The 12,804-nt window shown below is 37.2% G+C and overlaps 1 protein-coding gene across 3 annotated transcripts in view; it reads right to left on the bottom strand.

Annotated features, from left to right (window-relative positions):
* SOX6 (SRY-box transcription factor 6) overlaps window positions 1–12,804 on the bottom strand; it is a 364,152-nt gene that overhangs the window by 311,339 nt on the left and 40,009 nt on the right. For 2 of the 3 annotated variants that reach the window (XM_064714999.1, XM_064715000.1), the window contains exon 2: window positions 2,501–2,571. The gene's annotated coding sequence lies outside the window, so the exon portion shown is untranslated. Of the gene's footprint in view, window positions 1–2,500; window positions 2,572–12,804 lie in introns of those variants that run through there. The other variant, XM_064714996.1, reaches the window with a different exon arrangement.

Below are 12,804 nucleotides of genomic sequence, written 5' to 3'. Positions count from 1 at the left end.
CCTTTGGAGTACAGATCAAACAAACACGCCATGAAAACATGCCCAAATATTACAGCATAACATGAAAAAGGTATACACTCCTCATTTGCATTTTTTAAATACTGCTTAGAATTTATTCTCAAAACCCCTTATACAAACAAACTTCTTGCCTTCCATGCCAGCCCCCAAAGCTCTCATCTCCTCCTTTGCTTAGGGCCTGGATGGACTCTGGATCAGGCCCTGATCCTGAGTCCATCAGCTTCCATGGTCACCTCACATACATAAGTATTTATTATTATAGTATTTGCAGAAATCAATTCTTTAAATGGAAAGGTATCTCAGGTCACAGCCTGTCCTATTAGTCTATTTTATCCCTCTCATTTATGACATTGTGCATAGTCCTGTTACTGCATAATAAGAATCTGTATCTGCCTAAATCATGGACAGAGTATTTATAAGTTTGGAAAGGTACAATAAGAGATTATTTAAGATCTAAGCCTGTATTACTGCAGAAGCTGTACTTCAATGTTTTTCTCAGTATGTGAGGAACACAGGGCTGAATCCATCAGTTGTACCTCCTACATTTCATTTTATTTTCAGTTTATGTGAACTTAAGGTTAGCATATGTTTCTAGATATATGGTGCTAAACACTGGAATGAGTCATTTCAGCAGAGAAGAACAGCCAGCACGGTGCTGGCTTCTCCCAGTACTCATGTCACTGTGGCTGAGGTCTGGGCTGCAGAGGACACCAGTGACAGGCCAGGCTGTGGCTCATCCTTTCACGCAGCCACCACCTCAGCTTTGCTGCTCAGGCTGCTGAAACACGTCCCAGCTCTCGCGGCCACAATGTGCCAGGTGTCTCAGCTGGGCTAACAGCCAGCGAGCAGGGGTGGGATCAAAGCTGCCCATACCTCTCCTGGAAGTTTAGGTACTTACTGGATTGACCTAAACACAAGGATGCTTTTCAAAGTACTTTTTTACACCACTTTACTGCAGCTCTTTGTTGATGTCAGTCGAGAAGAGCAGGACTCAGACCAGCAGCCCAAAATATAATTGCTAAAGCCCTTTCTGTGTTTGTAATACTACCTGAACATGAACAGAACAGTACTTACAACTTCCCACCCTATTAGCTTGGTACACAAAAATTTAACCATGAAACGACCACTGAATTAATTCTTTGGAAATATTCCTTTTCCTTGGAGAGTGTGCTCTATATTGAGGTATAAAGAGCTTCTCTTTGTATGGATTAATATATTACTATTTCCATTTATAAAAGAGGAAAATTAAGAAAAGAAACTGATTGCTTAAAAAAAAATAAGCAGTAGCAAAGCCAGAAAGAAAATAACAAATTCCTCACTCTCAATTCAGTAATCACTTTATATTGCCTTCTCAGAACAATTTTTCAATGGTAATACTTGGGTTTAAACTGTTTATCTTATTTGATAATATTTTCTTTATCTCTGACTGAGAATGTTCATTAAAAAAATGCTGACCTGTAAATGAAGGAAAGTGCAAATAGAATAGCAACACCATATGTGAAAATGAACATTTGTAAAGAGGAAGGGTTAGTACAAATTGAACACATTTCCATATTGAGAGGAGAACCAGCCATATTTTTTCCCTGATGAATGCAGTTTTGTGAACATCTTTTTCCACATAAATTGATGAATAAATATTTATTCATAAACTATATTTGTGACTTAAGAGAACAAGCTGCATAGATTGGTTTTATTTATACTACATCATATGTGAGGTATTGCAATAATTTATATCATGTCAAGTCTAGGGCCCATTAGATTTTCATTATTATATTTGACTAAAGCTGAGGACCATCCAAAACAGCAATTCTGAAAGCTTTCTATTTGTTTTATGAATAACTCTTTTCCTCCTGATCCTCTCTCTGGCTTTCCCTTTCTCAAAGCATTTCTGTTTAGGTGTAGCCCCATTTGATGTATCTGAACTTGGGCATACTCTGAAACGTGTTCCTGAGCTGAGGCTCAATGACCATGGTTTTGCTGAAATCATAAAGGCCAGATTTCTCCAAGGGATATTAAAATGCACTCCTAGTTCAGCAGATGCTGGTCATCCTAGTGCTTCCTCAATAACACACACAGCATTTCCCCTAAAAGTCCTGTCTGTCTTGAGTTACAGCCCCAGTTCTTTTCTAGAAATTATTTTCATTGCAAAAATTCATTGCAGTGGCGTCATTGGCAAGTGCCATCATTGATGTGTTACTGTAAGCTGTTCTCCCATCATTGTTATTATTACAAAAACCAAAATAAAGTTTGAAATAATAATATTTACTGTTAATTCAGTATTTGTAGCTCCTCTGAATAGCAGAAGCAAAAGTTGGTAGCAAAAAGAAATCTACCAAAAGTTTAAAAGTAGTGAGGTCAAACTCTTGCTAAATGAACATGCTAAAACTGCAATACAACAGTGAAATTTCAAAATTTCTTCCATTCCCCATGTCAAAAGAGTACTAGAAAGATGCACATAACGAGGAAAAGAATAAATACTTACAAATACACAAGAAAATCAGCCCCAGCTCCCAGAAATCACTGGTAAGTTGCTTTTGAATTCATGAAACTGACCTGAAAATATGAAAGGAAAAAAAAAAAGTTGAAACAAAAGAAAGTCCAGAGCTGATAAATGTTGTTTTTTTATTGTTATGAAATAGTTACCATTTTTAACCATGAACCGCATGAAACAGAACACAAGACTGTTGTCACACTTTCAGCCAAGTAATTTACACAGAATTTGTTTCCAGGAAGCCAATACCAAGAGAAACAATTATTTCATTGTTCTGCATCTCACACCATAGCAACCCAGTCCATTATGGCTTCTAAGAGCTGTCATAAACGCAAGCATGGTTATCTTTTAATAAGGAAAATAACTGTGAGGGGGTTTCTGGCTTGGAGATTTTTCTTTTTTTATGTTCTCAAGTGTTACAGAACACATATTACTTTTTTTTTTTTTTTAATTTAAGTAGTTTGTTAACAGCATTTTGCAGCTTACCTGGTGTAAAATTATTGTTTAGGTCATTTAATTGGAGCCCATCTAAGGCAAAACTTACACAAAGAAGAAAGACTAACGATTTTGTTCTCTTATGGTCTAGATTCCAGTCAGAAGCTTAGCCTAAGTACAATGCAGTCACTATAAGGCATGATTAAATCCAACATTCTTTTTCCTGCATACCCCTCAGTTCTAGTTGGAAAGGTAACAGATGCAACTCAAACCCACAGAGCTCGCCTTATAAAATTCTTTAACTAGCACAATGACTCACTTTATGCCTCTAAATATCCATGGTTTCCTCTCTCCAGAACCCCCATGCATTAGAAGGTAGTTCAGTAGTTTATTTTTATTGTTTGGTCTACATACAGCACATTTTTAGTTCTTAGCAAAACAAAGAAACTTTGTTGCACAGCCCTTGTTTTCTTTCCAAAATGTGAGGATGGATATGGGTAACATTAAACTGAAAATAGTAATGGAGCCTGGGCAACTAGTTTAGGTCAAAACCTTTTTGTTCTCTGGGAGCTATCTGATTAATTTGCAGTTCATAAAACAGTGGGTGTAAGCTCAGTTTAAAAACATGTAACTATATTTAAAGATGAAATTGTCATTTTTCTTAGCCCCCAGTAATCTTTAAGAAACACCTTCCCACAACATTTCTGTATCCTAAAGTGCACCAGCCAGTACTGCACAGTGCCTAGAGACAAGGAGAGAATACCAAACTTATCTTGATGCAGAATATCCTCCTTATTTCATACACCCACCCTGAAGTGCATATTATTCATTCCAACCAAGCCCTCCCCCATCCTGAAAGTACACATTTAATTGTGTCTTCTCTCCTGTAATACCAACAGAGAGTCAACAAATCTCATTTGCTCTATCAATGCAGTGTTGTTATTATATATTTTAAAAGCAAGTCTGAATCTCATTATCAGCTGATTTATGCCATTAGTGTGCTTTGGAGCCACCAATTAAACAAGGACAGTGGTTCATAAGGTCAGAGTTAATTAATCTGAAAGTATAAATACACTTTAATGCACACCACCTCATGTTGAGAATTTAGGAACAAAGCACCAAACCTTTATTCTGGGCAAGCAATTAGGGGGAAAGGTTAAACATACAACATTTTAAACTTAGCTTTAGCACTCTGGTAATCTACCAGAGAGAAAGTTCAGGTTGGTAAAAAATCCTGCAGAACAATAGGTATGTGAAGCCTCAATTCTTACAGTGCCAGTTAGGGAGAAGGCTGAAGAGGGCTGGCTGAAGCCAGTGATCCCGAGCCAGTGTGGGCTTGTGGCTCAGATAACACCCCAGAACTGCAAATCAGCTGCAGGCTTATCCATTATGGAGCTGGGCACCGTGGGGGAAAAAAGCCCAGCCCTGAAGAGCCTGGTCTGTTCAAAATGGACTCATCAGAGCCGAGGCGTCTGTTGCATTCAGCAGCCTGTACAAAACCAACTTTTCCTTCAACCACTTTCGCTTAAAAATTTAATAAAATAGTGCAGTCCAGGAAGGGTTCAGTAACACTCATGGTCTACCAACACAAGCAGAGTGCAAGGAAAATGCTGAAAAGAGGCTAATCTACCAGAAAGTTATTCACAGTGACATTTCAGGTATGAGGTATCTAGAGTTTACATGGAAGAAAATACCTGTTTCTTATGCCTGGACTCATTTTACCTTGCAAAGTCCTCCGCCCGAAAGAAAGAAAATATAGCTAACATACAGACACATGAACCATATGACCTAATTAGACTGAGTGGTTGCTAAATACTTTTTCTTCTCTTACACCTGTATTCCTCTATTCTACAGTTGTCATCACTTTTATTATTTTTAGATGTCCAAGTACTTTCTCTTAAACTGAAAATAAACCCTAGTTTCTTATCCACATAAAAAAGAAGAAAAGAAAAAGGAAACTTTCTGTCCATGAAATACTAACACCACAACATTAATAAAAAATTATTCTATTAGCTCAAACCATTTACATTTTCACTTAAAAAGTCTTAAGTTGAACTCCAAGAGACCACACGGGTGAAGATCTGTTGTATAAACATATACAAAGACAAAATTGTCTTTAAAGTATTCTGTAGTTTTAATTGATACAAATTCCATCAGAAATTTCACTCAGATATTTTGCAGCTAAAATGCTTTCAAAATATTCCGAATACCTGCAATTTCTGCATGTTTAGAAGATTGCTACCATCCTTATTAAAAACTTGCTCTCCCAATGCCAATATGAAAGGGGGGAAATAAAACCGTAAGTGCCACTTACACTCTGATTTCAGGCACCTTTGCTAAAGAATTACTAAAGGTAACCACTTCTCATTGACCTAAGAATAATACACAGTCATCCAACAATTTAACAGAATCCTTCAAAATAACTCCATTTTCAAACAGCTAAGCCTTGGCTTGTCTTGCAAGCATATATTGACACCAGCACTGGAAATAAAAAGGATTATGAACATCACTAAATTACAGGAGGACCCTGTTTACCCTATGAGTTAGGAACCAAAAAAAATTCCATAAAAAGCCAAATATAAGTTATAAAATAGTCATCTTTTCACCCTTAATAATTCCCATAGGTCTCAGTCTTCATTAAAAAAAATTCATCAGTTTTGATAAGGAGAAAAAAAATCACTAATTTTAAAAAATCCTTAATTAAAATATTCTATTTCTTCTAAGACAGAGCCTCTACAGGTAGCCTGTATTTTCTCTGCACAGTCACCAGTGAGTGTGAAGGAAGCCTGGAAGCAAAAAATGGAAGCAGTCATTTAGTAAAAAGCATGGCATCATGTTATATCATTTGAGAATGTGGCCTATCATTGTGGGCTGCTGGGACTAGAATATGTATCATTTAAAAACTGTTAAAAAACTATTTTCAGAATTATAGCATAATGTGAAATGAGAAAAAGGAATAATATAGAAATGAAACTACACATTTAGGGCCTGAATCACACAGCAATTTCACACCCTTAAATGTGCAATATTTCACAATTAAAGCATCATTAATGATGTGTGTCTAGACACAATCACAAAAATGAAGGGGGCAGTAGGCTGATTGTAATGAAAACCTTTGAACTGGATTTCTAAAAAATCTTCCTTTATTCAGGTAAAGGATATTTATTCAAGACGGTTCAATGAAAAATATTTTACTTACACACAGAACATTCTTCATATGTGATCATTTTGAAACAGGAAAGCAAATGCAGTAATTAACCACTACCAGCATATTCCTGCTAGCTTCCCTTTGTTTCACCCCTGTTCAAACATTCAGGGATTGTATTTTATTGCCTTTGCTGGCTTCTTTCTCAAAATCTTTGCTCTTCTTCATTCTTTGCATAGTCAAAAAAAAAAAAAAAAAAGGAAACCCAAACCAATAAGCAAACAAAAAACCAAAAAACCCAACCAAACCTAAGTAACTACAACATTGTTTCCCTATCACTTTGCATTTTAAAGTAGTCCCTCTGCGGTGATTTTCATTTGGATTTTTGTACTCCCTAACAGAGATTGCAGTGATCCATGAAAGAAGGAATCAGAGCACACCACCTGTTCCACAAGTGGTCATTTTAAAACACACATTGCATCACAGGGAGGTAAGAGCCACACCACAGCACATACAGTGTGAAAATTGCTCTCCAAAACTCTGTACTCAGCTGCTGCTTTTGCTACAGGTTTTCCGCTCAACCTTCATCAGAAGTTGCCTTGTGCTTCCCAGTTCCTAATACACAAAAAGGAGCTAGTATTTCTTCCCTCTGTAGCAGTGGTGCTTTACAATTCCACACCCCAGAAGCTGTGATGTCATTATTACAGAAATGAGGCTCAAAAGAAGTACCTAAAATAGGCTGCATCTCCACAGCTTTGCAGGGAGATATGAGCTCACTCTGCCCACACTTGGAGATGACTGGCCACAAACCCACTCTAATCCAGTTTAGCTCTGGTTAGCACTTACGTAAACTACATGACTTCCAGTTTAGAGCAACCTCACATCTGCCTACAAAAAACATGTCAACAAACACATACAGTGATGGTGTTTCTGTAAACTACCTCTTTAAAAAAGGAACCCCATAAACATCACCACTTTTGCCAAACTGCACAGACAGTGGTTCCCTGTCTTTCCCAAAACGGTGTCACTCAATAGTGGCACATTACCTGGCAATGTTACATTATATAATTGGCTATAAAGTCTCCTTATCATCTCCTCTTTAACAAATAATTGTGTTATTGTGTAAATGTCTTCAACAGGCAGTTCAGGAAGGTTTATCTGCTGTCTGCTTGCAGATCTGTAAAGCACCCAATCACTACAGGACATAAGTAAAGAATACAAAATATAGGTAGACTCACTTCAAAAAGTAGCATCAGCTACATTGTGAAGCCTAAAAGAGATTTTCACGAAAAAAGGTATTTCATATCTTCAACAACTAATTTAAATGTATTATTACATCTACCACTAAAATTACACTTGAAAACACCAAAAACATCTAATTCACCGTGCAGATGAAAGCAATACCTAAATATGCATTTATTGCTTCATATAAAAGGCAGGGTGCTAGCGTTCCAGATCTGATAAGCTCTGTGTGCATACTTTCGAGCAGATAAGAACCACAAGACATACACCACGCTGCTTGGAAGGCCGAGGGGAGAGGAGGAACTCCAGTTATAACTCATCGGCTGCAGACAGCACAAGCCTCCTCTGTTGCCCGGGGAAAGGTGGTAAATGCTGCTGGCTGCCTGCTCCCACATCAAGGGACTCAAATTTCCCTGGAGTTCCTGCAGCAGCCCACTGCCACTCACAGGGTGTGCTGGGACACAAAAAGCACCTCTGAACTGCCGGCGAGCTGCATGGCGCTTTCACAGCCACAGGCCCGGGCGTTCCTGATCCATGGCACTGCGTGCAAGGAAACAAAGGGAGCTTTCACAACAGGCCTGTCTCTGCAGCATCTCCATGTGCCCATCCATGTGCTGAAGGCACTGCCAGGTCAGTTAAGCCCTGACTGAAAAGTTACAGCATTGCAAGAAGTATGAGCGGGATTCCAAACACAAGAAACCCTTGGTGTTAGAAGGATGGTGCTCTTGGAAGGATGCAACAAGTACAGAGAGAGCTTTACAGCTGATCCAAACTGCACTTCCAGAGATACCCTCCACACCTGGAGAAGTTGTGGGCTGCAGAGGACCTGGCCTGGAAGTGACACAAGTGTGCAGGGAGTCACTTTTGTCACACCCCAGTGGAAATCACACAAAGACCAAAAGGATGGTGTTGGCATTGACCTGCATTACAATATTTGGCCTTTTTTTTCTCTTCTCTCTCTCTCTCTCCCCCCCTGGGCCTCAACTATCCTCTCACCAGGTGCAATGATATCTTTTTAATCTCTTCCTATGGGTGTACAGGGACTTGCAACAACAGCAGGGTCTCCTGGCACGACTGTAATCCAGTCTCATAAGAGTTCTCTGGATGCAACTTTAACACAAAATAATAACATTTTGGTTCTTTATATAATACTACCTTTATGCAACAATACACATACCAGGAAATGTTAGCTTACTACTTGGATGCAATTTTTCTTGCCAAATTGTACTAAAATTAACAATACTTTCAGGAGTTTTTGGCTCCAGTTATCTTTTGAATACATAATGCATCAGGTTCCCTTCCCTTTCATATGCAGACCAATGTTTAAAATTATTTTGCTGAAAAACAGACTTACTATGTTTAAAAGAGGATATGCTCTTTCAGTTCAGTCATATGACTGAAAACAACAGTCATACTCTTTATTTTATAAAGAGTATAAAATATTATTCAGACTGTAATTCACCATGCAGTTAATTTTCTTTAATTAGCTTCATGAGCTCTGGATTGGACCAAACTGAAATTCAGTTACACAACAGAATGGAATTGCATTGATTTGTGATGCAAATCAACTGTCTATATTTACAGCTATCTATTTATCCTCTATGTTTTTGTATCTATTACCTATACATATTTTTTATATTTTATATATAACTGGTGACCTCTTCTGAGCAAAAAAAAGGTCTTTCTGGAAAGGAAAATAAAAACAAATTCCATGACTGCATTTTCCTTGCTCGACGAAGCATCAAGAATTATGTAGAGTTGAGAATATGTAGAGTTGAAACTTAGATAACTTGGTAGGCTTTGAGTTACTTAGCATCCCTCATCGCCTGATGCTGCCTCACTCAGGCCACACAAAGAGTTTAGGATAAATCTTCATCAGATTCTTTCACTGCACTTTGACTTAACCACCTACTCAGCTGTGCTTGAGCTACATTTACCAGATGCAAACTCCTTGGTACAATTTTTTTTTATAGTGTAACACCTACATATGCATAGACAAGGCTTGGAATAGTAACAGGAAACTAAAGCCCTTGAGCAGAGATATATTATATATATCTATATATATGAGGGGGGCAGGGGGAGTGGTAATTCTGAAAGCCCAGTTTTACCATTTTAAAAGAGTTAAAAATGGTAAGATAGCCGAAATGTTGAGCTGATATTTTAGAGATATCAACAATAATACTAGTGCATGTGAACACATCTCCATATTTAAAATTCCAGCATAATTATCCCATATAGCACGTGGATTTGATGTTTCCCTGACAATTGGAGGTTCAACCTGCCCTGTGGTGTACTTAAACAAAAACAACAACAAAACAAAGCAAACAAAAAAACAAACAAAAAAAAGAGATTGGAGAGATTGCTGGTTTCAATTACATTTTTAAAAAAAAGGAGGAAAACAGAATGGAAAAAGGGAAAAGATATAGAGGACATGTCAGCTGCGCACAAACTAGCAATTTTTCTGACCATCTATTTTGTAATATTACAATATAGTTGTGCCATTTTTTCCCATTGAAATTAATATTAATCCAGACAAAATATTGGGGTTCTCTGTTGGAGATTGCCATGTAACTGAAGCTAAGAGTTTTCAAAGCTAGTTAAGTAGGACATAAAAATCAATTAGAAGGCCTTAAGAATGCCTGCCTTCAGGTCTACTTCCCTGGATTCCCTGAGGGACAAAACCTCCTTACTACATATCTCAGAGTTTTCTTCCCTGAAACCCTGAAACATAATAATTATAGCTAAAATCTGTTTTTCCAGTTACTCGTACTCTAACTTCCCCTCTCAGATCCCATTTTTGAAATTCATTTATCCTGACACTATAATCAGAGAAGAGGAAAATCAGGTGCTCTAATTTTCATTGTACTTTAGAAAAATAACTTGGTAAAATTTCTTTCTTCCAGGATCCATTCAGTTAGGATCCCACCTTACAGGTGCATCCTCTGTGGGAAAACTGTTCCCAAGTATGTGCCCCAGCAAGGATATTGCTTTGTATTCTGCCCAAAGGACCCTTTTATTTGTGATTATCTACAATTATCAGCCCTGAAGATAATTAACTCTTGCCTGCTGGACAAATGGATCATACAAAAAAAAAAAAAAAATATGAGTCACATTATCTCATCAAGCCCTCAAAATAAAAACCTTTTGGCCTCCTAAAGGATGACTACTTGATTAGTTAAAAAAGCAAGAAAAAATTAGGCTAATTAAGGAAAGAGTACACTTTGAAACAGAAATTTGCCTTCAATGGTAAAACTATCAGTTTGGCAACACTTCACATTTTGGAGACTTTACCAGGTGTAGCCCTAGTTTCCCTGGATTTTTCACTTATGACATCTCTGTCAAAATCTGAATTGAAATTTTTGACAAATACTTGTTGCCTATCATCTAAAGATTTGGACTTCCTATTTTTTCTGCAAAATTCACCTCTGCAAGATATTTTAAAACCAGAACTATGTTCACCACTCATAGAAATTCTTGCAGGCAACACTGCCCATCAAAAAAATTAAATGATGACCCCTTACTCCAATTAAGGCCCAGTCCTGGGTACTGAAATCAAAGAGGTTAAAATGCTAAAACTCTATTTTCTATCAGTCCAAAAAGATGAGATTTTTGTTCATTGCCTGGTTTTGGTACTGTTTATAGGACTCATATATTAGTAAACTCAGAATCAGAGTTATCCTGCGCTTTAGGACAGAATGTCTCAAGCCACAAATTTAAAGGCAGGTTTGGGGGCAAGGTTGAGTTTCTCATGTGCTGAAAATTATTTAGATAGTCATAGCCTCTTTAGATAGTCATATAAAACCATATCTCCAGGCATTTACCAGCATTGCTTGACATCTCTGAGCCCCAGGCTATCTGCACCTGCCCTCAGCAAGATACTGACAGGCAGCAATGAAAAGCTGATGGCTAGAGGGGTGGTTAGTAGGTGTTTTGCATGTGATATTTCAAAAATGTAAGTGGAATACTGATCTTACTTAAAAAAAAAAGAAAAGAAAAAAAAAAAGAATTCGCAATCAAGAAGTTGGCAGACCTAAAAGTTTCACCAAATTAACTCATCAGCCTGACATGTCTCATTACAAGATCTTATCACCGCCTTAACTAAACAAAAGAAAGGAAGAAAGAAAAGAAAAATATACAGAGAATAACTTATATTTCTCTAAAAAGAAAGTTCTGTAGGAAGTACTTGTGCTATATGAAGCTGCTATAGAATTTTAGGGTGGTGTTTTATCCATTTTCTTTTTAACGAACACCAGAGTGAACATCGGAGCAACATCCACCAGAAATCATTAGAGCACAAGTCATAACTAATCCCTGGCAGCCATAAAGTATGTAGGTTGTCTTCTCTTTTATACTTTATTATTATTGTAAAATTTTCTAGTTCTCTATTTTATTTTAACTCAACACATTTTGCTTCTTTGAGCTAGAAATTTCTTTTTCCAGGTGATCCTGCCTTCTTTATCTGGCAGTTGAACCCATTGGAATGCACTGCAAAGTTAACTACTTATACATAGGTAAACTTAAAAGAAACATTTCTGGGACATCAAGAAAAGAGAAAATGTAGAAATTCCACTTTCAAGAACCAAGATCATGTTCTTAGAAGATCTTTGACTTTTTTAATCTTTATTCTTCTCTTCCTTATTCTCCTTTTTCTTCATTAAAGAAACTGTAAAGTACCAGTTGGTGTTCCAATGGTCACATTTACACTTTCAGTTATTTTATTGCTGACTATTCCTTGATTCCAAATAACTTAATCCACTTTTTTTTTCAACTAAGGGCATGAGGGTGATGCTGCAGGTCACAGTTATGTCCAGGATCCCATTGCTCTCATTGCTGTGTAAATTGCCACAGAGAAACTGAAAAGCCTGCAGTTGTCAAAGAACAGGGATTTTCAAAATATCAGCAGACACGCTATGCAGTGTGAATAAATATGGCCCCTCAAAGAAATATAGCAAACCTTAGGAATTCCTCCAAATTCACAGGGAAGTGTGCCTATTTTGGGGACACAGGGTTAAAACCCTCCTGTACTTGTTTTATCACAGAACAACAAATATTTTAATGGATCTGGGATTTTGCCCTTTATTCTTTCATCCCAAAGAGGTAATTAACCTCTTAGAAATTTTTAAAACCTGATTAAATTATAATTACCTGGCAATTCACTGCAAAGTTAGAAATTACTATGGTAAATCACCACAAGAATATATTTTGCACCTTTATAACACTTCCTAAAGAAATGTTAAAGTACCTAACAAGATAAATATTTGAAAATACTAGAGTTGGATGACATTTTCCTCTGCATAGAGTGCCAACATAAAGTTTGTGGAACTTTCAAGCCATAATTTGAAGACCTAGGAACACATTTCTAATTCTGGTTCCCAATAGTTGGTGAAATAACAAGTCAGCTCCTTGAAAATCAGAGAATAAGATTCTACTTAATGAGATGAGAAACAACAGAATCCCAGTCTAAGTCATGTAG

Source organism: Zonotrichia leucophrys, chromosome 5 (genome assembly GCF_028769735.1).
Source record: "Zonotrichia leucophrys gambelii isolate GWCS_2022_RI chromosome 5, RI_Zleu_2.0, whole genome shotgun sequence".
NCBI classification, from domain to species: domain Eukaryota; kingdom Metazoa; phylum Chordata; class Aves; order Passeriformes; family Passerellidae; genus Zonotrichia; species Zonotrichia leucophrys.
This window is presented reverse-complemented; position numbering and strand designations above follow the sequence as displayed.